Consider the following 23,845-nt stretch of genomic DNA (forward strand, 5'->3'; position numbering starts at 1 on the left):
CTCGGAGGCCGCAGGGAACACGCGCGCCACTAGATGGCGCAGTGTGTTCAGAGTGGGAGCGCGAGAGAGGAGCTCGTTTGCAGCACGCGGCTCGTAAATGACGCGTTTCGGCGGCGAATGCTTGAATGCTAATAGCAATGACGTCAGAAGTCATTGTGAGATGGGTTCTTCACCCGTACTTTACCTGTAGATCCTTATTCTGATTGAAGTGTAAGGGGGCGAGGAGTACGCATGCAAATGTAGCACAAGCAGTGCCTAATTAAGTCAGCATATTCACCCAATTAAAATAACGGTGTTCTACCCCCTACCGCTCGGGGACAGAAAAATAAACGCACATGTGCTAAGCAAGCAAAGTAATATGTATGCAACAGAATTCAATGAGCTGCTGTAAAAGCGTCAGTGTCCTCTTAAGTAACAATTGAAGCCGGTATAGTCAGTTCTATTTGAACATATATTTATGAAAAATTTCTAGGAATCATTTCTGAATATATTTTTTCGGTACTTGCGCACCCAACGGAACGCTAAATCAGGCTTATTGCAGTCTACAACAGTGCGATTGTGACATAAGTTACGAAATAATTTCAGCAGCTGACGTTCGTCTTCTTGCTTAAGGCGGAATATTCAAAGTGCACCGCCCGCGATTTTGACGCTGCTGTCCGGAGCGCCAGCCGAACAGGCATGAGCCTGCGCAGTTCTTGTCGACATAAAATACTCACTTTGCGCTTGCATATAACTAAAAAAAAAACCTTAACGTTCCAAAGAGGCGCGCTATACCGCGATGAACCGCCGCCAACGTTAAACAAGTGCTCAGTATATATATATATATATATATATATATATATATATATATATATATATATATATATATATATATACATACTGAGCACCTGTTTAACGTTGGCGGCGGTTCATCGCGGTATAGCGCGCCTCTTTAGAACGTTCACGTTTTTTTTAGTTATATACAAGCGAAAAGTGAGTGTTTTATCTCGACATGAACTATATATATATATATATATATATATATATATATATATATATATATATATATATATATATATATATATATATATATATATATATATCGCGCGCCAACGGGGTTCCTCGTCGCACCGTTAAGCAAGCAAAAACAGCCACCGCGGCGCCTAGCGTGACGGAATCAGCCTAGCGTGACGACTGTGACAACAAACAGGTCACGGTGATCAAGCGGCGACGATAGCCGAGAGCGGAACGGTCGCGTGACGCGTCGCTGCTTAATTCACACCCGAGTGCGATGCATGGGCGCACAGAAGTCATGCTGCATCCTGCCTTCGTCTATGGTATAGGGCAGTGCATGCACTTACACGAACCCTACGGGAGCGGGTCGAGTCGGGAGTCGAGTTCAGACGACCCGACTCGACAGCGCTCACACGAACTCGACACCTGACGGGTCAAGATTGTTGTCGCGATAGGCTGTACGTGGCGGCACGGCCCCGCTGACCTCTCCGCGCGCATTCACCCTGGGGAACGAACGCGCGCGGAAGAGTCCGGCCGGGGTCGAGGCCGTGGTCGAGTTCAGAAGATAAGACAAACGCGTCCAGTTTTGTAATCGCTTCTGGCTGCGGGCCACCGTGATTCGCACGCGTGCCTTTCGCGTCGTACGTCTCAGCACACGCCAGTCCTCGGCATTCTTTGCTCGACGAACGTCGCCTTCGTCTTCGTGACGTCAGTGCGTCGACGTGTATAGCCGACCAGTAGAGCCGGTTCACACGGGCGCTTCAAATCGGTCGCGCCTAGGGTTACTCTATGTGGCTCCAGTTAGGATAGTACATAGAGCTATTACAGGTCAACCTATACAGCCTGCCGTCGGGCTGCCTCAGCCCGACCGGCTAGCGTTTACACGAGCGCGACAGGCGAATCTCAGCCCGACCAACGTACTCGACCATCACCACCTAGATAGCACAAGGCCTGTTCACTTCCATCCATGAAGCCATCCTACTGGCCCGACAGCCACACAATCTAATGGGCATGCTGCCGAGTAAGCCGCGGTGGTTTTGACGTCACCGCTTTCGTTATGCCAGCCCTGGAAATGAAAATTTCTGGCCAGTAGCACGGGGACGTCATGGATTTGAGTGAACAGGCCTAGTGTTGACTCGACCCGTTCTTTTGTTGTTGTTGTTGTTGTTTTGTCGGAGTCATGTAAACGCCCGACATGGTTAGAGGAGCGTTGTCATGACATTTTCGACTTTCGGGCTAAATAAAGGCCAAAATGTTATAAACCTTAAAGGAAGATGCGGGGGGGGGGGGAATAAAGAACAAGAGAGAAACCGGCAAGTCGCACATCTAGCTCCCTAAATAGTTCACTCAATACTTGTTTCTACGAGCCATCCAGTTTAGGCTTCTTTACCCACGAAGTTGGTGCATTGTGACGTGACGACACGCTGACTCACTCCATTCGCGTTGATCACTGCGGCTGCAACCAACGGGCACACAGCCACAAGACAAGGGCGCTCAGCAATGTCGTTCGCTGTTTGAATGCGAACCTCAACCCTCGCAGACTTTTCCGACCGTCCTCCGAGGAATTAAGCTTCCATTATAGGCAGCGGACGCACGAATGAAACGGCATATGCAAACCTTGCCCGTGTATTTCACGTCGTATGTCTCGGCATACGTCAGTCCGGACCGTTCTTTCCTCGAAAAACATCGTCTTTGTGACGTTGACGCCTCGCGGCATGCAGTCGCACGAACTGCGTGCTTGCCTCTCGGCCGAGATTGTGAACGGCGTCGCGCATACAAATAAACATTGCGTCCCACTGTATGTTACTGTTATTATTTGTTTTGAAAACATCTTATATACACTAGACAGGAAAGGGAAAGCGAGGAGCAGGCTGGCAACTGCCACCGCAAGGGGCCCAACGTCTGCCTGCTCTTCAGGAAGAATGAGACAGAAACGTAGAAACGGAGGATAGGAAGAAGGGGAGGGAAGAGGAAAGAAGGAGAAGGTTGAGCAATCTTAAAGAATTAAGCAGGACACACACAGTAGAGGTCACACGCAGTCGGACCAGTCACAGCAGGTCGCGCCACCAAAGAATGTCGAAATAGAAGAAGAAATAGTATCCGCATTACACGTTGCACAGATGAAATAAAGACAAGTGTATAGTAATGTAGACTTCCTTTTATAACATTCAATTAGTAACCGACCGCTTCACGTACATTCCATGATGCGGTGTGATTGGGCGGCACTGAGCTACATCATGCGCCGATCAGCGAAATTCTTGCCGCCGTCTCGATTTTCTTTTTTGCCCGTATATTTTCATACACCACAGTCTACATCACAATTAAGACGGGCATGGCTCGGTTCCGCCGAAATCAGCGTCGCACAAGAGGAAGGCACCGACGATGCCGCTTCCCGGGCATCCGTCAGCACGTTGATCAGTCGGGCCTCGCCACCCGACTGCTCTGCGTGCTGCAAAATTAACCAGCGCAGACAAAAACGAGGACGCAAGAACGCCTACACGCACGAGCGGGGCTGTGCTCTGCGTGGCCTATAGTTGTCACCTAGTCATGCGGCCTAGTTACTCCAGGAAGCCACTCCACGAGGGGGCTATGGGTAACTCCGTCCAACAATCACTGTGCTGCACGTACGTGTATTATAGTACCGTTATTTACCCTCTCCTTTCTGTTGTCCTAGCTCTCTCTCTCCCTGCCCTTTTACTCCCCTATCCCCACTGCGACCGCAGTTCAGGTGTATGCGCTAGACATGCATGTGGTTACAGTGCGGTCGGCAGCGTATTGCCTCGATCGCTCGCTATCCTTTCTATTTATAGTTATGTATTATTCGTGTCATCATTGAACGAACAACCAATTACTTGCTTACGTCACACTAGTATGCGGGCTGATTAATCGATCGGTGCCGGCGCGCGTCAATGCAGCTTTGTGTAGTGACCAGATTCTTGGCGACACGACCTGGCATACTCTTCGAGTAACCGCACCTGCGGAGTGTTCTGTATACCTGAAAGCCCACCTGCCGACTCTCCCGAATGTGTTTCGCGAAGTTTACGCATCTGGGCTCGTTCTTGCGATTTTACGAATGTTCCGTTACGTTTCACGAAAAAACAATTAATAAGTTATGTTCCCGAAAAAAAAGATAGCTTTAGATGTGTCGATGGATGGGGGCGAAGGAAGAACTCTTCAAAACAAATGCGGGCAAGACAGGAATTAGGTGACACGTGCGCCGCCTTCCCGAAGCACCTCTGCAAGACACCGTACGCGGGTAGACACACTTTGGCCACACTCTGGTGCTTCCGCCATTAAGCATCAAATATTCGTTAATTCACACTTGCTTTTAGCAAGTTCATTCAGTACAGTTTCCGAAGCAGGCGACATATCGGCACCAACAAAGAGCCTGGAAAAGTCGGGGCGCAAACGAGAATGTGCTGCCTGTCAGTCTTTGTTTCTTCAAGTTCTGGCTGCCGCTGTTCCTGTGCATTGCACCTGAAGTTCAACGGATAAGAAAGCGCGAGAGCAAATACGCTTTCTAGTAAAGCGCCAAGTTGGGCTAGTTGGTGGAAGTTACTATATATATACGGGGCAGAAACCTGGAGGCTTACGAAAAGGGTTCTGCTTAAAGTGAAGTGAGGACGACGCAACGAGCTATGGAAAGAAGAATGATGGGTGTAACGTTAAGGGACAAGAAAAGAGCAGATTGGGTGAGGGAACAAACGCGAGTTAATGACATCTTAGTTGAAATCAAGAAAAAGAAATGGGGGGGCATGGGCAGGACATGTAATGAGGAGGGAAGATAACCGATGGTCATTAAGGGTTACGGACTGGGTTCCAAGGGAAGGGAAGCGTAGCAGGGGGCGGCAGAGAGTTTGGTGGGCGGATGAGATTAAGAAGTTTGCAGGGACGACATGGCCACAATTACTACATGACCGGGGTAGTTGGAGAAATATAAGAGAGGCCTTTGCCCTGGAGTGGGCGTAACCAGGCTGATTATATATATATTTATTTATTTATTTCACATACTGTCAATCCCTCATGGGATTATAACAGGAAGGGCAAGTACATATGGTAGTATTTGCGAACAAGTGTATATATAGATTATATAATCATAAGTGTGTTATTGCAAAGGTTTTAGTTTCACTAAACAAAAGAATGAAGCAGTTCATCACAAATGCAATATTTGGGTACAATATACTATAACAAGGAAGAATCTGAGGAAACAAGAAACCAAACACGAAAAAAGAAAAAGAAACACCTGAAATCACCTGTGATATACAATACCTAATGAACATGACAAACAGTATGCAGTCATGCGTATGATGCATCATACAAAAGGAACACTCATAGATTAAAGTGTTAGGCTATGAAGATCGGTAACAAACCTGACTATGTAAGTCAGAGCTGTAAGGCAAGAAGGTGTTCTTCCACTGAATTAGCAAATGTATCTAATGAGGAGCTGTTACTAATGGATTCACTCAGTTGATTCCATTCTCTTATCGCTAAAGGAAAGAATGAATTCTTAAAGCAATCGGTATGAAAAGAATGCTCATTGAGTGTTTGTGTGTTCTTATGCCGCGTTGGCCGTGTTTCATTTCTGGAGATGTATCTAGAGGTATCAATCTTAAGCTTGTTGTGTAACAGCTGGTACATAAGTTTAGAACGGGCTAATACAGCTCGGTTTTGTACTGTTAGGATTCCGGCTTTGTTAAGTAGTTCGGTGGGCGAGTCTGTTAATTTATGTTTATTGTATATGTACCGTAGAGCTTTCCTTTGTACACCTTCTAGTTTTTTAATTAGTTGTTTAGTATGTGGAAACCAGATAACATTTGCGTACTCAAGGACTGACCTGACGAAAGTTTTGTAAGCAAGAAGTTTTGTATCGGGTGGTGCTAGTCGGAGGTGTCTTCCAAGAAAGAAAAGGCGTTTCATTGCAGTTGCTGTAACATTATTTATATGGGAGTTCCATCTGAAGTCATGTGTTAACGTTAATCCGAGGTACTTGTGTTCATGAACTCGTATTAGTGGCACGTCGTTAACGGTATACATAAAGCTCGAGTTATTTTTTTTTCTGGTGATTGAAAGAACAGCAGATTTCTTAGTATTGATGGTCATCTGCCAGTGGGCGCACCAGTTAGACACAGCTTTCAAGTCGTTGTTTAATGTTATATGGTCATCATATGAGTTAATATTTCGATAAAGGATGCAGTCGTCTGCAAATAGCCTAATGTTTCCTGTGATTTTTGCGGGTAGGTCATTAATAAAAATTAGAAATAAAAGGGGAGCCAGAACGCTTCCTTGGGGGACTCCCGATGTTACCCGGGCTGTCTGGGAAATCTGTCCATTCACTTCCACAAACTGGGTACGGTTAGTAAGATAGTCGCAAATCCAGTCAATTATGGGGCCTGTACCTAATGTAGCCTGAAGTTTCCTTATGAGCTTTTTGTGTGATACCCGATCAAATGCCTTCGAGAAATCGAGTAGGATGAGGTCTGTTTGTCTGTGTTGGTCGATATTAAATGATATGTCGTGGGTTAGTTCCAGTAGTTGAGTGACTGTAGAAAGGCCTCTGCGAAAGCCATGTTGATATGGTGATATGATACTCTCCTGGTCTAAGAAAACGGTTATGTGTTTTAGTATGATGTGTTCTAGAAGTTTGCACACGGTACTCGTAAGTGAAATCGGCCGAAAGTTGGACGGGTCGTCTTTGGAGCCTGACTTATGTATTGGGACAACTTTTGCGGATTTCCAGTCCTGTGGAAGAACAGATGATGATAATGATTTGTTAAATATTATACAAAGGTACTTCGTCATCCATTCTGCGTATCGTTTCAAGAAAGCGTTGGGTATTTTATCCGGGCCTGGCCCTTTTTTTGTGTCCAGGTTTAGGAGAAGGTTCAGTACTCCGGCTTCCGTGACGGTGAGGGGGCTTAGTGTGCTGTTAACGGTGATGTCAATTTGGGGTAGTTTCCCATCGTCAGATGTGAAGATAGAAGAAAAGTAGTTATTTAGTGAATTAGCGGTTTGTTTGCTAGTTTCGGGTGACACTTGGGGATCACTTGATGCCTTAGGATTAAGGTAGTTCCAGAATTTGCTCGGTGAATTTCTTAGAAATCCTTGAAGTGTGTTTGTGTAAAAGTTTGACTTCGCTGTCTTTATTTTAGATTTCATGTCTTGGATAGCCAGAGTAAGATTACTTCGAGATGAAGGTTTAGGTGCTATTTTCATTGATTTTTTCAGACGTTTGACTTTACGTTTGGCATGAATGATGTCACGTGAGATCCAGGGATTGTGCTTTCTCGTTTTTTTAACTTTAGAAGGTACATACTTAGAAATACAATGAAACATAATTTTTTTGAAACCATGCCACAACGTTTCGATGTTTGTAGTGGAACGTATTGAAAGTTCTTCAAAGGCGGTAAGTTCGTTAGATAAGTAGTCAATAATACTCGTATCGTCTGCTCTACTGAAGTCCGGGTAAGTGATGCGTGGTTGGGAAGAAAATGTATTCTGAGCAGGTACAACACATAGAGTAATCTTATGATCAGACATGCCATTAATGAGTTCAAGGCGCGTTTGCTCTAACGGAAAATGATGGCTCAAAAAAATTAAATCAAGTGTGTTGGAAGTAGTTCCTTGAACACGTGTGGGCTCTGTTACGATTTGGCTAAGATTCAATGAAAGCATGAGTTCGAAAAGCATATCAGCACTTGGTGAGTGGTGTTCAAATGTTTGCCAGTTCACATCAGGCAAGTTAAAATCCCCTAGAAGTATTAGTCTGGCCCCCAAAACGTTATTTTGCGCATACAAACACAGTCTTTCCATCACTTCAACCTCACATGAGGGACTACGATAAATACAGCCGACGACAATATTGCTTGTAGAAAATGTTAGTTTACAAAAGATTCCTTCCACTCCTGTGACATCAGGTAATACGATATAAGGGATATCCTTTTTAATCAATAAGGCGACGCCGCCACCACGTGTTAATCGGTCTTTCCGTACGATTACGTAGTTTGGTGGTGTGATTTCAGCATCCCTGATATCGATTGTTAGCCAAGTCTCAGTTAGAGCAACAAAATCTGGTTCGATACCAAGAAGTAATGCCTCAAGGAAGTCAGTTTTCTTTAGTATGCTACGCGCATTAATATTGCAGAAAGTTATTTCTGACGTGGCGCGTTGCGCCGAGTGCGCGTTGTTTGCCTTTCTGCTTCCTGGTTTTTTTTGCTCGAGGTAGCTGAATGCGTTTGGATTAGAGCCACATCATTTGTTTCGTCATCCCATCGGTAGAGGTCATCATTGATACGCAGTTTGTCGTAGGACAGCGATACCTTGTCCCCAGATTCTTTTCTAGCTTTCGCGTAGTTCCACAGTTTCTTCCGGATGTTTCTTACACGCCATGAAAAATCTTCGCCGATTGAAAAACTGCTCCCCTTCAGCTTATAACAGTTGCTTAGGATTTGTGTTTTGTCGCGGTAGTCCCGGAGCTTCAAGATAACCGGTCTGGTTTTTTTAGCTGCTGGCCTGCCCAATCTGTGAATCCTTTCAATCGTTACATCTTCGACTTCGAGGACACTTTTAAGAATTTTTTCGTGCACTTTGTGTTCAAGTGAGCCTTCGTTTTCCTTAGCTTCCTCGGGAAGACCGTAAACAATTAGATTTGATCTTCTTGAGCGATTTTCAAGATCGTCCACTTTTAGTTCAAGTGATATTAGTGCTTTCTGGAGGTTATTAATTTGTTCCATGCATGTAGAAACCTTGGTATCGAGATTGCTTAGGCTGTCAAGTTTTAAGTCGATGGATGTTAGACGTTCTTCCTTAATAACACGAAGGTCGTCTGCAATTTGTTTTAGCTGCTTGGAAAATTGATCATAATCAGGCCCAGGGTTACTTTCCACATCCCCTGCTATAAGCAGCAATTTAGAAACATGCACGCAAAAGTCACATAACAAATTTGAAAGCAGCCTTGGGCATGGCAGCACAATTAGGCACAATTCATTGGATTTTAGGCATTTCCCAAAGCGTTTGCTCACCTGTATGGCAAAAACAAACGGGTTTGAGCACATCGTTCCAGCAGAGCTACCATGCCCAGTGGTCCGCCGCAGTCTGTCGCCTCCTTTTATGGTCGGTGGTGCCCATAGACTCGCTGTGGTGGCGCTGAAGTCCGTGACGTCATCCAGCGTTGTTGTTGCACTGTAATGGTGCTGTATATCGGGCTTGTCCAGATAGAATGGCGCGGTAGGCACTTGGGATCCAAGATACCCTGGAAGATAGGTCGAGTTTGCTTTCACATCCCGGCCTCTTCCTTCGTACCCGGCTGGTGTGAGCAGTAGGGCGGCGATCTGTATGGCAAAAACAAACGGGTTTGAGCACATCGTTCCAGCAGAGCTACCATGCCCAGTGGTCCGCCGCAGTCTGTCGCCTCCTTTTATGGTCGGTGGTGCCCATAGACTCGCTGTGGTGGCGCTGAAGTCCGTGACGTCATCCAGCGTTGTTGTTGCACTGTAATGGTGCTGTATATCGGGCTTGTCCAGATAGAATGGCGCGGTAGGCACTTGGGATCCAAGATACCCTGGAAGATAGGTCGAGTTTGCTTTCACATCCCGGCCTCTTCCTTCGTACCCGGCTGGTGTGAGCAGTAGGGCGGCGATCTGTATGGCAAAAACAAACGGGTTTGAGCACATCGTTCCAGCAGAGCTACCATGCCCAGTGTATATATATATATATATATATATATAATCTTACACCCAGTAAAATTCAAGCCATAAATAAAACTCGAGGTAAAGTGCTCCAGAATGTGCGCCCCATCCGCCGACCCCATCTCCGTTCGCGGGATATATTTACGAACTTTTTTTTTTAAACCGCCCACACGTTGCCAGATATATGCTTAAAAGCTTGCCCCCTCACGTTGCATTCAGCCAACACTGTATATTGCGGCGCGGCCCACTTTTTAAGTGAACACGCACGCAATTAACGTCACGCGCGCATTTTTTATTTATTTATTTATTTTTTATTTTTTGCTTCTTCTATCCTACCAAGTGTGCACGAAATCGGCCGGCGTTTGAGAGTTGTTGCGGTTGGTGACGATGGGGCACATTTCTGCACGCGCTCCCTGTGAAGTGCACTTACACGGCTCCAGTCGGCATTTGCAGCTGCATACACACACGCAGAGGGGGGACAGCCGAGCCCCGCGCGTGCGCAATCAAGTGTTAACTGCCTGTAACGCCTTAAAGTTCAATGACATTAGCGCAGTGTCACACAGACGCACTTAATGACGTCAAAGACTGATAGACCCGCCGCGCGGATGGCTGCGGTTCCAGCTTCGTTTGCCAGCCACGGCGGCCGGTCTGCACTTCGACTGGGGACGAAATGCAAAATAGAGAGAGAGAGAGAGAGAGAGAGAGAGAGAGAGAGAGAAGACGCTCCCGTACCGTGCAAGTGAAGGAATTTAACATTAATTCGGAGTTCTCCAGCATTGCGTGCGTCATGCTCACACTGTGGGTTTGGTATGTAAATACCCCCGCAAACTAATTCATCTTTTTTTAAGCTTGACGGCGGTTTGCGGTGCAGCGTGTTCTCGTAGCTCATTCGGCTGCCAAATGCGTACTCTTGGTTTCAATACGGCTGCACATTAAAGACGCATTTCTGAATAAAACAAACGTTCCTACATAACGTAGCCCCCTGTTTTATTTATGTTTATTAATGTTTATTTCAAAATTCTCAAAGCCCAGAGGGCATTACATAAGGGGATATTATGCAATCGGGGGGGGGGGGGGGTAGTATAAAAAGGTTACGAGTAGCACGAAAATCAATCAAATAGCATAATTACAATCCAAATGGAGCGTTTACTTAGTCTATCGATGCATATTTAGCGTTATTTTTTCGACTTCTGCCCAACGAATACATTTTGCAGACATTACGATTGGCAATCTTTTTGCATTGACCGCACCTGTCATCGTCGCGACGCTTAAGGTCACTAAAAGTGCGCGTGTCATAGCAACTCCAGATACAACGGCAGTGAGAAAGTGAAGGTGCCGGAAACTGGCCATGACCTCCCGCAGGCATATTGACACCGACCTGGAGCGTGAGCGATGGTCGCCGTGCCATCAACAAAGGGCATGACAAAGCATATCAGTGGACACCGCGGGCCACTGTGGCAACTATTTATTATATTAAAAACCATGCAGGCGAGGCCAGCCGACATTCTCGCCGTGGTATCCACCGTGCCGTAATACCGATGTCGAGAACCGATGCAGTTACAATTACGATGCACCTACTACTACTAGGTCGATACTTCCAAATACCCGATGTTTTTCCCAGGTGTTCCGTGGCTCCTTCTACGAACATTTTCTCGCAGTCTACGGTTGTGGAGGCTCGGGAGGAAGGGAAAATAAAACGGTGGTTCATAGCTTGCCGGCGCGGCCGTCATAAAAGCCCGTTCATTTCAGATCGGAATAACGACCAACCGGCATGCACACGTGACAACTGTGACTGCGAAGAGAGTGGAATCTCATTCGCGAATGATCTAGCTTAAGCGCGCCGCGAAAATGAATGCATGAATGTGTATTCTTTAGTGGCGCAAGGGCCAGGTATGGCCAAAGAGCGTCATGACTGATAATGTTGTCTTAAGCGCTGATTTGTTATTTGCGATGGTGGGATGTAACATGGCTGTAAAGGGGCATAAGATCAATCCGTATCATAGAAGCATAAAATGATATATAGTATAAAATTGTGATAGTGATGCATGCAGCTGTCTATGGATATAGTACGCATCATACGTGATCATGGAGCTAAAATGCAAGAATATGGAAATAGCACCTATGCCTCCGGGAGGCCTTTGAGCCCAAAGGCTGGGAGGCAGGTGCTTTCTCTCAATGCAGTTACCGCAGCAGAACCCTCAGTTAAGAGGCCGTGCTACGGATTGATGACCCTTCAATGCAACTATACACGAGGTGATCATTTTTAAGTTTCATTACATTTTTTTTACATCGCCCGTGGCAGATAGCATAATTCTTGTCTTTGAGAGGGATTATTCGAAGAGGCAGACATTACTAGCACGTGAAATCGAAATACATATTCGGCTAATTAAAAAAAATCAGCAATTAACTTCTTAATGAGCTACTTTACGGCACCTATTGCAATTTACGGATTGTGGCCGGTGAGCATGCAAGACGTGTCCACTTGAATTTCCAGGATGACTCGAGTTCCGAGATGTTGTTTCCCAAAGTGTGGAAAGAAATACGCGAGCGTTGCAGTTACTGTTGTTCTTCAATGAATAAAAGAGCGTTTTGTTTTAAAAAAGAAAGTAAGTGGTGAGAAAAGAAAGAAATTAGTAAAGTAGAAAAAAAGTAAGAAATTAATTACAAGTGGAAATGCCTCGTAAGCTCGTCGGCTTCAATTCGTAAATTGCGATATGTGCCGCAAAGTAATTAATTCAATATATAATTACTGAACTTTTGTTCATTAGTTGAATATGTGTTCCTATTTCTCGCGCAAGCACAATGTGCGCTTCTCTGAACAATCCAGCTCAAGAAATAGAATTATGTTATCTGCCAACAGGCTATTCCATACAACTTATGATCACCTTGTAGATTGGACAATCGCCTTGTCGCGAGAGAGGATCCTCGGACACATGCCCATACCGTCAGCCGCACAGAAGGCGTCGAACACGTCAGCGTGCTGAGTGACAAACCGAGAATTGTCATGCGCTACATCGTCATCATGTGCCGCTTTCTGTCTCCGTGTGTTTGCTTTACCTTAGCTCGCGTCTCCTTTCACCTTTCATTCCTTTGACGCCCTTCCCCCAGCACAGGGTAGCCAGCCAGTATATGCACAGGCTATATACCCTCCATGTCTTTCCCTTTCTTCTTCGTCCTTGACGTTGCATCTTACTTTAACCTTTCTGACGAGTCACCGTTTCATTTCCCCCTCCTATCATCAGTTTCTGTGTTTCTGTGCCTGCAAGCCTAATTATACTTATAGGATGCCTTCATAGCGAAACACACACAAAGAAAATGTGGACCTAACCGCCGCTAATGGCATATCGTAGATCGTTAAGTTTAAAGGAATTCTTGGGCCCTTGGCGAGTCAAAGCGAAGCGAATGTGCAGTTTCATAGTAGTACTACTACTACTACTACTACTACTACTAATAATAATAATAATAATAATAATAATAATAATAATAAATCTGGAGGAACGGGGCATTGTTAAGCACGGGCCGCTATTAATGGATCTTTTAGGTCCTACCGTGTCGCGACTTCCAACCAGAAAGGTGCAGCATATTTGTTTGACTAACGCCGCTACCAACACGGACAGAGGTACAGCGAACGGTTAGGTGCCTGCAACAGAAAAATGAGCACGGCGACGAAAAGGAAACCGGCTTTACGTTCGCGACAATGCAACAGAACACAAACAACAAGAACGCGCAAACGCGCTGTCGGGCGTTATGAAACGTAAACCTAGTCTATATCTATTCTTTTGCAGTAAAGAGAGAGAAAAAAAGAAAGAGGACACCCAGGCACTCACGAATTCTGAATTCGAAATCATTAATGTCGAATTGCAGGGCGCCGAGCGGTCGTTCCGAGTTTTGCGCTGCGAGTAATGTACCGTAGCGATAAGTGCTGCCCGAACCAGCAAGCAGCAGCAGCAGCCTGCGGTGTCAACGCCGCATGTCGCCGACGCGACGACGCCCTCTCCCCTCACGCAACACCTGACGCGCTAACACATCAGCCGGTGTTCCCTTCCGCCCGCTCTGCCACCGCTCTTCGTCGAGGAACGCTCGTGCCCAGAGCGAAAGCGAGAGTGGCGAGGCGATCGATGCCCTCTCCCATTCAAGCAACTCCTGGCGCGATATGGCTCCAGAAGGCGTGCCCTTTCGCCCGCTCTAGCTCCGTGGAGGCACAGCTCGTGACGTAGCGTCTCAGCCAATGGGAATTCACCGAGGCGCGCTTGTGACTTGGCGTCGCAGCCAATGGGAATTCACCTGCCGCTTCGCTGCCGTACAGACGACAGACGCCGGCGTTCTTGCTCAATGGGCCATATGACGCTTTTGTCGAGACATGTGGCAGTCCCGACCGGGTCGACTCGCGACAAGGGACGCTTACTCAAATGTCGGGACTGTCCCGCTAAATTCGGGACGGTTGGCAACCCTAGTAGCCACGTGCGTTACATGATATTGTAGCTTTTTTTTTGTTGTTGTTGTTGTTCGCATAGTTGCTTTGAGAGCTTTTTCGTAATGTCCCCGTGTTGCTATGACCGTGACGCTGTTGTAGCTACGTTGCGTGTGTACCAACTTTTCTTGTACTCGTTCTCGTGCTCGAACCACGGCACGTGCAAAGTGTGCGAAGCGCAACTAACAATACCACTTGTTCATGAAACAAGGAAAAGCCGGCCCCATATGACCGCGCGCTAGCACCATTATGTTCATTTCAGTGATAATAATAACAATAGCAACGACAATGATAATAACAACAAATATTTCACGTGTCATTCACGTTATATGTAGCAACACGTGAAGCATATGAACGGGTAAAACTTGTCTGTCATACGATTAACTGGACGCTAAACAGAGAAATGAGCTGTGCTGCAGTAAATTACTATTACTAAATCATAAGTAATTACTAACAAGACAGAAAACACTTTTATCTTACAAAAGAGCCTCGGCAGGCGGGAAAACACGCATAAAAATCCACAGACGGGTGGCGACAGCGCGGTCAAGTTCCCGCCCCAGCTGTCAATGACCTTGACGCGACGTCTACTTAATTGGGCGCAGTTGTTATCGGTATAGCGCTGGACTACATCGAATTCTAGAGAAGTCAAAGGTCGAACGTAGCAAGTTTCGAGAACTCTTACTGAGGCACAAGCCCTCCGAAATACGAGAAAAATAACGCCGAAATCCGTGACGTCACGCTGGCGTATACGAAGTGCTCGGAATTTCGGCGCCAGATATCTTAAAGCAAAAAAAAAAAGAGCGATTCGACCCGAATCTTCTTCTTAAATATTCACCCTATACCGCGAAATCAATGTAAACATAGTTTTCACAGAACACCTCATTAGTCTAAACCAATTTGCAGTTTCTATGTAACGCCACTTTAAGAGGAGTGCCTCCTCCACTCAATTCACTACCACCACCTACACGACCCTTCGCCACATCTCACCAGGACAGCAACTAATGTGTCTAATTTTATGGCTTTGTGAAAGTGTATGACCATGTTGTGTTTAATGTGATGGTTTTGTTAAAGTGTATACGACCACGTGAACAAAATGTGCGTGCCTCTGCTGTTGTCTTTGCCAGTATGGGGGCGAAGGACTCCCTCAAGCCATCCTTGAATGGCTTTTCCCTTCGCCTCCCATCACATCTATGTGATAAACGAATAAAGAATCAATCAATCAATCTCTGCGTCGACCCTCGCGAAAGCCGCGCGCGCTGAACGACCGAAGTTGAGTCAATCAAATTTAACGAGCCGCGATGAAAACGCGCCCGCGCCCTAGAAGCTTCGCAAACACAAAGGCGTCCGCGATTTGAGCGATCACTTATAATAGACGGGCGAAGCTCTGCCGCCCAACGTCGAACTTGAGACGGCGGGATGGCTGCCGACGGCGGTGTCTGCAGTCGTCTGCTGCATTTCGCAGACGACCTTTTGGAGCGACGCTTTGAGAGAACAACAAAGCAGTTTGAACTGATAAGGTATTCTTTCCAAACACTATGTTGGGTAATTTCGCGGTAAGAGGCCATTAGGAGAGATAATGAAGGTCAATTCTATAAGAAAAATAAATATAGCGTTAATCTCGTGTGATTACATGAAAACACATCCGAACACATCACATAAAAAAAAAACACATCATTTATCACGTGGTCGTAAACGAGATTATTGGATATGTCGCCATACGTGTCACGTGTCATATATATATATATATATATATATATATATATATATATATATATATATATATATATATATATATATATATATATATATATATTTGCTCGAGAAACTTTCACTGCTTAGAATGTCGCGTCAAAACTGCTGCGATCGGTATACGCTAGTATCACGTCACGGATTTGGAATTGTTTTTCTCCTATTTTGGCCGTTGGGGCGACGGTAGAGTTTCCTTTTTTTTTTTTTAGTTCTGCAATTTTACGTCCCAAAACCACGATACGATTACGAGGCAAGTCGTAGTGGGGGGCCCTCCGGACTAAATTTGACCTCCTAGGGGAGGCGCGGATCCTTAACGTGCACCTACATCTAATTGCACGGGCGTAATTTTTTTTTCCTTTTTTTTTTTCGCCACCATCTAAATGCGGTCGCCGCGTCGGGGACCGAACCCGCGACTTCGAGTTGAGCAGCGCCCCGCCATAGACATCGGACTACCGCGGCGGGTAGCGACACTTCAAAAGAGCAGTTCATCACATGTTAATGGGGCCGTTCACGCCAGCGAATATACGTTAAGGTCGTAAAGCCTATAGAGAAGCAATAACAAACAAAAATAAAGAAGCAGAAAGCTTTGCCGAGGGTGCTTTTATAACGGCGCATCGACGTCTTGCGCGCTTTCTTACATGCATATAGTTTATACGTTATCGTGCCGTCACCGCCTGGAACAAAAAAAAGAAAGCCTCATTCGAACTCGACCTGCTGACAAGCGCGGAAGCCATAAATCGGGTCTGACATTTAATAATAGTAATAATAAACTGCCGGTTCGGGCGGCACGACTTACGCTGCGCTTCGCAATTTGCGACGGCACAAATGCCGCGCGCACGCGCAGAAGCCCCTATACGAAGACATAACCGAAGCTCGAGAAAACGTTCGCCACGTCTTGGTCGCCGAGGTATATATGCAAATTTCGAGCGATAAACGAGCCCGTCGGAGCGATCACACTTCGCTCCCTCGACGTTTGTTTCTATGCAAAATATGTCACAATTAGCGAGAGAAAGTCGGGCTCGGAACTTTGCCCTTTCTTGAACTACGACGCGTCGCACGAAGCCGCGACGCCGACGACGTCGCAGAGACCTAAAAATCGAAGTAATTCGCTATAGCGAATTCGCGCTTCTTCGTACGGTAAGAGTAAGTAAAAAGTTGCTATATACTGCATTTCGATGGGTTCTCGAAAGCAATCGAATCTTTGTTTGGAATTCTGGATTTTGTTCATTTGTGTCACGTTTGCCAAATGTGACGGTGCCGCAACCGCGATGTCGAAAAAGTCGATTCAGATATCTCAAGGGGACATCGCGAAATGTCTGAAACTACGGCGTTTTTTTTTTGTTTTTTTTAAGTACACAGAACAGAATACGGCATTAAATGAGTGCTGGTACATACAGGTAGGCGTGAAGGAAGGAAAAAGTGGAGAAGGAAGGCAGGGAGGTTAACCAGTTTTGCCTAACCGGTTTGCTGAAAAATGCATTATGCAAATATGGCTAGTAGGTACTATAGCAGTTATCAGATTCTAAAGCGACAGGACGGCAAAACAGGAATAAAGCGATACATCCATAAATACGCTTTCACGGAACAGGAGGTTGGCTGCTACTGCTATTTAACTGCGAACGAAGTTAAAGAAAGTGATAAACAATTGTCCAGCAAAGGTATACAATAGAAGCAACAAATTCCAGAGAAATGCCACACAGCAAATACCCTAAACAAACGATAGTGGCGCACGATATTCTTACGACAATATTGTTTTAATGTGACGAGTAAATTTTTCGGTATGCTTCATAATTTCTGTAAATGGGTTGTCTTAGAGTAATGATTCAGCGCCGTCTAATCTTCTCTTTCCAGTTACGCTATGGATATGTGGCAAGAGGAACGTCTCATTATAGAACACTGCCCATATTGCGCGACCCCAAATAAGAAAACCAAAGAGAGAGAGAGAGAGAGAGAGAAATGCCGGCCTGAAAGGTCAGCTAGTGGTAAATTCAGAGCCTATTATTTTTTAGTAAGATCAACATAGTTTCCATTTACGAACGGTTATCTACTGGCCTAATGTTGCCAGATTATTTCTTAAAGTGTTTTACCAGTCTGAAGTGATATATCGTCATTTTAAAAAAACCCTTGAATATGTCAGACAGCAAAAAAAAAAAAGAAAATTGGCAACTGCCGGAGAAGATAAAAAGGTCGAACCCACGCGCACAATTAAGGCCCCCCGCGAGGAGTGTGACGTCACAAATTCTGCGGCATCTTTTGACGTTGACGCGTCGGATTTCTTGCCGACATTCGCATTCCAGCTATACGTAATTCTTAAATGTGTATGTAATTCAGTACTTATATTCTCGACCACACTGCAAATAAGACCAGTGACGTCACAGGAAGCCGGTGCGGAAATTCCCAAGTGGAGTCGCCACGTATCTTTAGTTTCCACAGTCCTTTCTAGCGTATGGCCATGTATACCTACAGCACAATTATGTGCGATTTCACAAGCGTTGTCTACCGATATTGCATGATTCAGCATCGCTCTTTGCCGATCCATTAATGGCCGTATGTTATAGCGACAAGTTCAGTGCGATTCAGAACATCAATTAAATTACAGAAGTGATGTACATCCGTGAGCTACTTCCTTAATCAACCTAAAGATACTAGCGCTAGTCGAACGTAGACTCTTACGTGCCCCTGTTTTTTTTTATTTAACTCGAAAATAACCAAAACAATCAAAGCTAAGACTATTATGTAGTTTCCAGCGATCTCTACGTCTTATCTCCTGTTTCAACTGTAATTTCTACCTAGCTTCTAGTTTTTTTTTTTTCCTTCGTTGGACATAGAAAAGCAAATGATTCCTTTGATGACATACGCTTTCTCGCATGTTATTTTTTTACATAAAGTCCCGCATTAGATTATTTTCCAAACTAATTAATTACACGCAGCGTAACTAGAAAGTTATAGGGCGCCTAAATAGAACATTCCTAGAAAAACAAACAGAGCCATAATTATGAAATCTCGCACTGTATGTCCCAACTATGGACAATAATTTGCAGGTATTGAAGTTTTAAAGCCAAGCTTTCTCTGCGATTGCTCCCAGAGTTTCATGACCGTGGCTGCAGGTTAGCTGCATTCTGCTCCTGTCTTTACAAACAGGTCACACTTAAATAAAAAAAAGAAAGAATTACACGTCCAATGCCGGTATCAAACTTAGGCCCCCCAACCACAGCAAGCCCCATGTTCTAACCATTAGGCCCCAATCGTTTGTGTTTCTTTATTACTTATACGCGATTTTTCGGGCAATGAATTCGCAAGGACGGTGGAATTTCCGTTCACGTTACTTTCTTTAACGCAAACCCACGCAGCCACATCGATTACGAAAGAAAAAAGAAAACCATAGCGGACGTTGACATTGCTTTCACGCGCCTGCAGCGGAAAATCCCGCATTGTCTCGCGACCCACCAATTTGGTGTAGAAAATTTCGAGATACGTACATTGCGGAGAGAAGCGGTGCGGGAGCAACGTCACACATCCACGCGTAGCAAAGCACAGGCACGTTGTCACTCGAGCTCCAGTTAGCGACGACGTTATGCGCGTGGCGCAATTTGCATATGCTATTTGGACGCCCTTTTCAATTATGGAGACAATTCGTTGAAGCGCTTGAGAAGCGCGAACGAAATCTGAGGGAGAACTCGGTCGAAGGCCTTTTTCCAAGTCGAGCCGTATAGCGTTGCCACCCGATCTCGTCGCAACATTCGAGGATGCAGAGGGGGAGGGGGGCGACATGCATGTTGGGGGGGGGGCTATTGTGCCACCCTTCTGATGCCGCAAGCTTGGTGCGCCCCCCCCCCCTCCCTACAAAATAAAATCGCACATACACGCTTCTATCGTGCCAACGCCAACAAGCCATTTGAGGTGATGGCTGCTTGTTGTCGTTGATGATGATTTCCATGCTATGGCAGATGACCGCAACGTGAGACAGACCAGGAAGCGGCTGGTACATTTACAATAAACAAGAACAAATTAATAAGTACAAGCCAGCACAGTTATCAGATGTCACACTGCTTGTAGCGCACCAGTTTCGCATACACACCAAGAGACGCAGGGAATGAGATGGACAAATGCGAAGCACTGCATCGACAGCTACGCGAAAGAATTCGCTTCGCGTGGATTCCAAAATGTGCGTCGCATCTGCACAACTTCTTTCGCGTACATATACTTCTCGAACACATTGTAGCTTCAGCGTAATGGCAGGAGAAATTTCATTAAGCTTCAAGAAATGTAGGCTTACCGAGGTCAGGAGCGCACAATGCGAGAGACAGGCCGAGTCGAGGCGGGAGATAAACATATCGTTCGAGACTTCCAGACGACAAAGGGAAACGCCTCTCATTCCTGTCTTTTTTTAATTTTTCTCCTGATACCTTGTCTCATACAGAATGCGAAACAAAAGGAAGCTACAACCGATAGCAGACGGCTGCTTTGTGTTTTCCTGTCTGACTCACTTCCAATAGTGGTCGCTTGGGCCGTGTAAGTGCGCTTTTAACTTGAGCGCTCAGTTCTCCCACGTTACTCGTCCTTCATGCTTGTGTTGTTGCTGTACTCATATAAACGTTTCTCTTATTTGTAGTCTAAGTGTTTACATATGGGTTGTTTAAACGTGTCGTCTGTTGTCCTTACACCTTTCTTGTGTCTGTGCGCGCGCGTGTGTGTTCTTTTGCTACTTTTGCTTTTCTGACAAGTTCCTTCAGGTTGCCCATGTTATAGATGCAGTTTGTGATAGCTGCTGGCCGGTCGCACTTGTTTCCTCATTTGGTGCCGGATAACTCGAAGCCAGCATTACTTTTTTTTTTACGTTGGCTATCTTCCTTGCTTCCTGCTTTTTTCTCATGTATATTTCAATTTTTTGGAAATATGCACGAGAAAAACGAGCGACCGCGTATTGGTCTTCCTATGTAGTCCTGGTGTGTGTCCTTTTCTTTGTTCAGTATGTCGATGTTCAACCAACTAACCCAAGTGGTAACACCATTTCTTGCTCTAGCTCTCTGTTTTTCTCAGCGATCCAAGGGCTATCTTTTTTACCAACTGCACTTCACGGCACAGAGCACAAACTCTATTCCGCATGAAACAAAATCAGTTCAAGTTTTATTTCTGGGCCCCAGAGAGTAGCGAATTCGTAAACACACACACACACACACACACACACGCGAGAACGACTAAACGTGTTAGAGTAAAACGTTATTAGCGCAGTAATTAAGCGGTTAGTAGATGGCTTTCCGAACTACCTACAATTGAAAGCTTGCTCCAGAATATGAAATTTAAAAAAAAAAACATTATGAGCTTCGCATTAACTTGCGGGCGCTTTTATCGAAGTTTGGAGGTGTCATATTACACGTATAAAAAAAAAAATATGACACGTCGCGCTATGCGAGGTAAGGGAGCTTTTTTTGGTGCCTATAGGAGGCGCCAGTTATACTTCGCTTCACGACACGATACGTGTGTTAAAAACTGTTGCCGTACCGGAAGCACCGATTAGAAAACACAGGCACACGCACGCACAGACACGCACACAGTGACGTCATTTATTATACTAAACGCATTTAGCAGATGTAGATGTTTATAAAATTGAACATTTCGCGGGCAGGTGCAAATGAGGTCCCTTTTGAGTGACACATTCCAAGCGCTGCACAACACTCGCTAACACGGATACAAGTGCCAGGGAAATACATAATCGTAAGGAAACGCGTAAGCATGAGTATGTCCTATATTGCAGAACAACAACAAAAAAAAAAAAGTTACAGAGTTGCTTGAACAGCGCCTCGTAATTTCATTGCACATTTTTTTCGTTCTTGACTATTAGGATTTTGGGAAAGTCGCTCCTTTCAGTGGCCAGACTTCCCGCGTCTCACAGCCCATAAAGAAAGAGAAAGTAGCATATGTAAAGTGGCGCGGACACCTTAATGGCACCGCCGTTTTTCGCGCTATATATACCACGACCGTGCCTGGCGAGCTCTATGCCTGCGGTCTTCTGTTTCAAAGTTTGAATTGCCGTTTCCAGGCGTGACGGTAGCTAGGCTGTCCCGAATTTCAATCAAGACCCCGGGAACGAATTCTCTGTTTACAGAGCGACCTTCCCGGCCCGCATAACACACGTCGCGGCAAAGTGGTCAACGTATCGTTCGTAGAACACGTCGATGTGAGCGCATTTTAACAATTCCCGTTCAAGGGCGCATGCAAACACAGAAATAAAAAAAAACTAAAGTTTCTTAACTGTATTCGTAGTATTTACGTTAAGGTCCCAATCCAAGCTAGTTGGTAAGGTAACATCCTTCAAGCGAACAGTGCAAAAGGCGGGACAAGCGAATGTGTTTGCCATTCGCTTGCCCTGTCCTTTGCTTTAAAGGTGCACCTTGTATATTAAACTGCGCACAACAATAAAAAGGAAAACATTTCCTTGTTTTTTTTTTTTCGACAAAGTGATGTCCATTTCCGTCTCACAGCAGTTTTTTTTTTTTTTCTGTCACTATATGGTAGTCGAGTTAGTAACACCACGTTGTTGGGGGCCCTTTCAACTTCTTGCAGCATCACGTTACGATGACAGATTGAAATTTATAACTCACACATTCGAGGCGCAGATAGATCAAATCGAGTGAAATAAAACTGCCATTTTTCTTTTGTTCGCCTCTACATTCAGCCTTTCCGCAGACTTCTGCAAATCAAGATGCCGTCTGCTACGTGAGAAAACACTAAAAGCGAACGATGTATTACGAGTGCGCTGAAGAACATGTAGGATTACACGTAAAGGCCACCCAGATAAATGTTTGTACACGCTGAAATTCCAAACGAACTGCGCAGAGGATTGCACTCATATGCGATTCTTTCTTCCTGTCTCTTTTTTTTTTTTTTTCTTGCGCAACCAAGCCATGAACAGCTATGATCTTAGACGAGCGGGAGGAAGCTTACAACGTGACGCATAAGAACGTCGCGCGGGAGTCGACCTTGAAAGCGCAACAACTTTCGGCACGCCGCCGCCGCCGCCACGACTTCGTGGGGGAATAATAAATAAATCCAAATAACAAACATCGTCAAACTCTTGAGGTGGCACGACGAGAACGTAGCCTGCTCCGCTATATAACCCCGACAACCACGTTCCCAGGCTTCGCGAACGCTTTTCGCGCACGATAATCCTCGCCAGACAACATCGCGTTGGCACTGGAGAGAATAGATTTAACACGAACACACTCCTAGAAGGACACAATAGCGACACGAGAAAAAAAAAAAGAAAGGCAATTCTTTCTCGCCTGTGTGTAGCTGCGCTTCCCAGCTGTTGCGACAACATTGTCGTTCTTGTTAAGGCGACGGCAAAAAAAGCGCTTTTCCTTGCAAATTTCGAAGCCGGCGCGCAGGTCCTGTCGCCCGGCACGTGCAAAACTCGAGAGGGGAAAAGACAGCTGCACTCCTTTTTTTTTTTTTTTGCATATAAGAATAGATACGAAACGAAAACAAACAAAGAAGGCAAGTTTAAGGAAATCGAACAGCACAAAAGACGGTGCAGACGACAGACATGTCTGTCTACAGTCTTTATTGCGCATCAACTGCAATATACAGGAAAGACAATCTACGCAGAAAGCATAAGAACACCAATTCGTCACAGGACACTGCTGTCCTCACTGCGCTGTTCGATACCCTTCAACGCGACCAGTTAACAAGCACAGATCGGCGCACAAAGCAGGCAAGGATGCGCTTCAGGCAACTCGCCGGGAATGGGAGCGTGCGGATTTCCTCGACGATAAAATGCCTCGCCTACCGGTGCGTACCTTTCGTTCGCGTTTCGCGCATACGCCGAGAATCCGGGTAACACGGCGCACAATTAAGACAATTATGCGGCAAAGTCGTTACCTCGAAGATAACAAGTCAGACACACACACGCGCGGTACCTCCTTCTGTCTCGATTCCAAACGCAAGA

At 45.5% G+C, this 23,845-nt stretch overlaps 1 protein-coding gene across 1 annotated transcript in view; it reads right to left on the reverse strand.

Moving 5' to 3' along the window:
- The window catches only part of Pld (Phospholipase D), a 170,596-nt gene that overhangs the window by 146,192 nt on the left and 559 nt on the right, over window positions 1-23,845 (reverse strand). The window lies entirely within an intron of this gene.

This window comes from Dermacentor variabilis, chromosome 11 (assembly GCF_050947875.1).
Source record: "Dermacentor variabilis isolate Ectoservices chromosome 11, ASM5094787v1, whole genome shotgun sequence".
In the NCBI taxonomy this organism is placed as follows: domain Eukaryota; kingdom Metazoa; phylum Arthropoda; class Arachnida; order Ixodida; family Ixodidae; genus Dermacentor; species Dermacentor variabilis.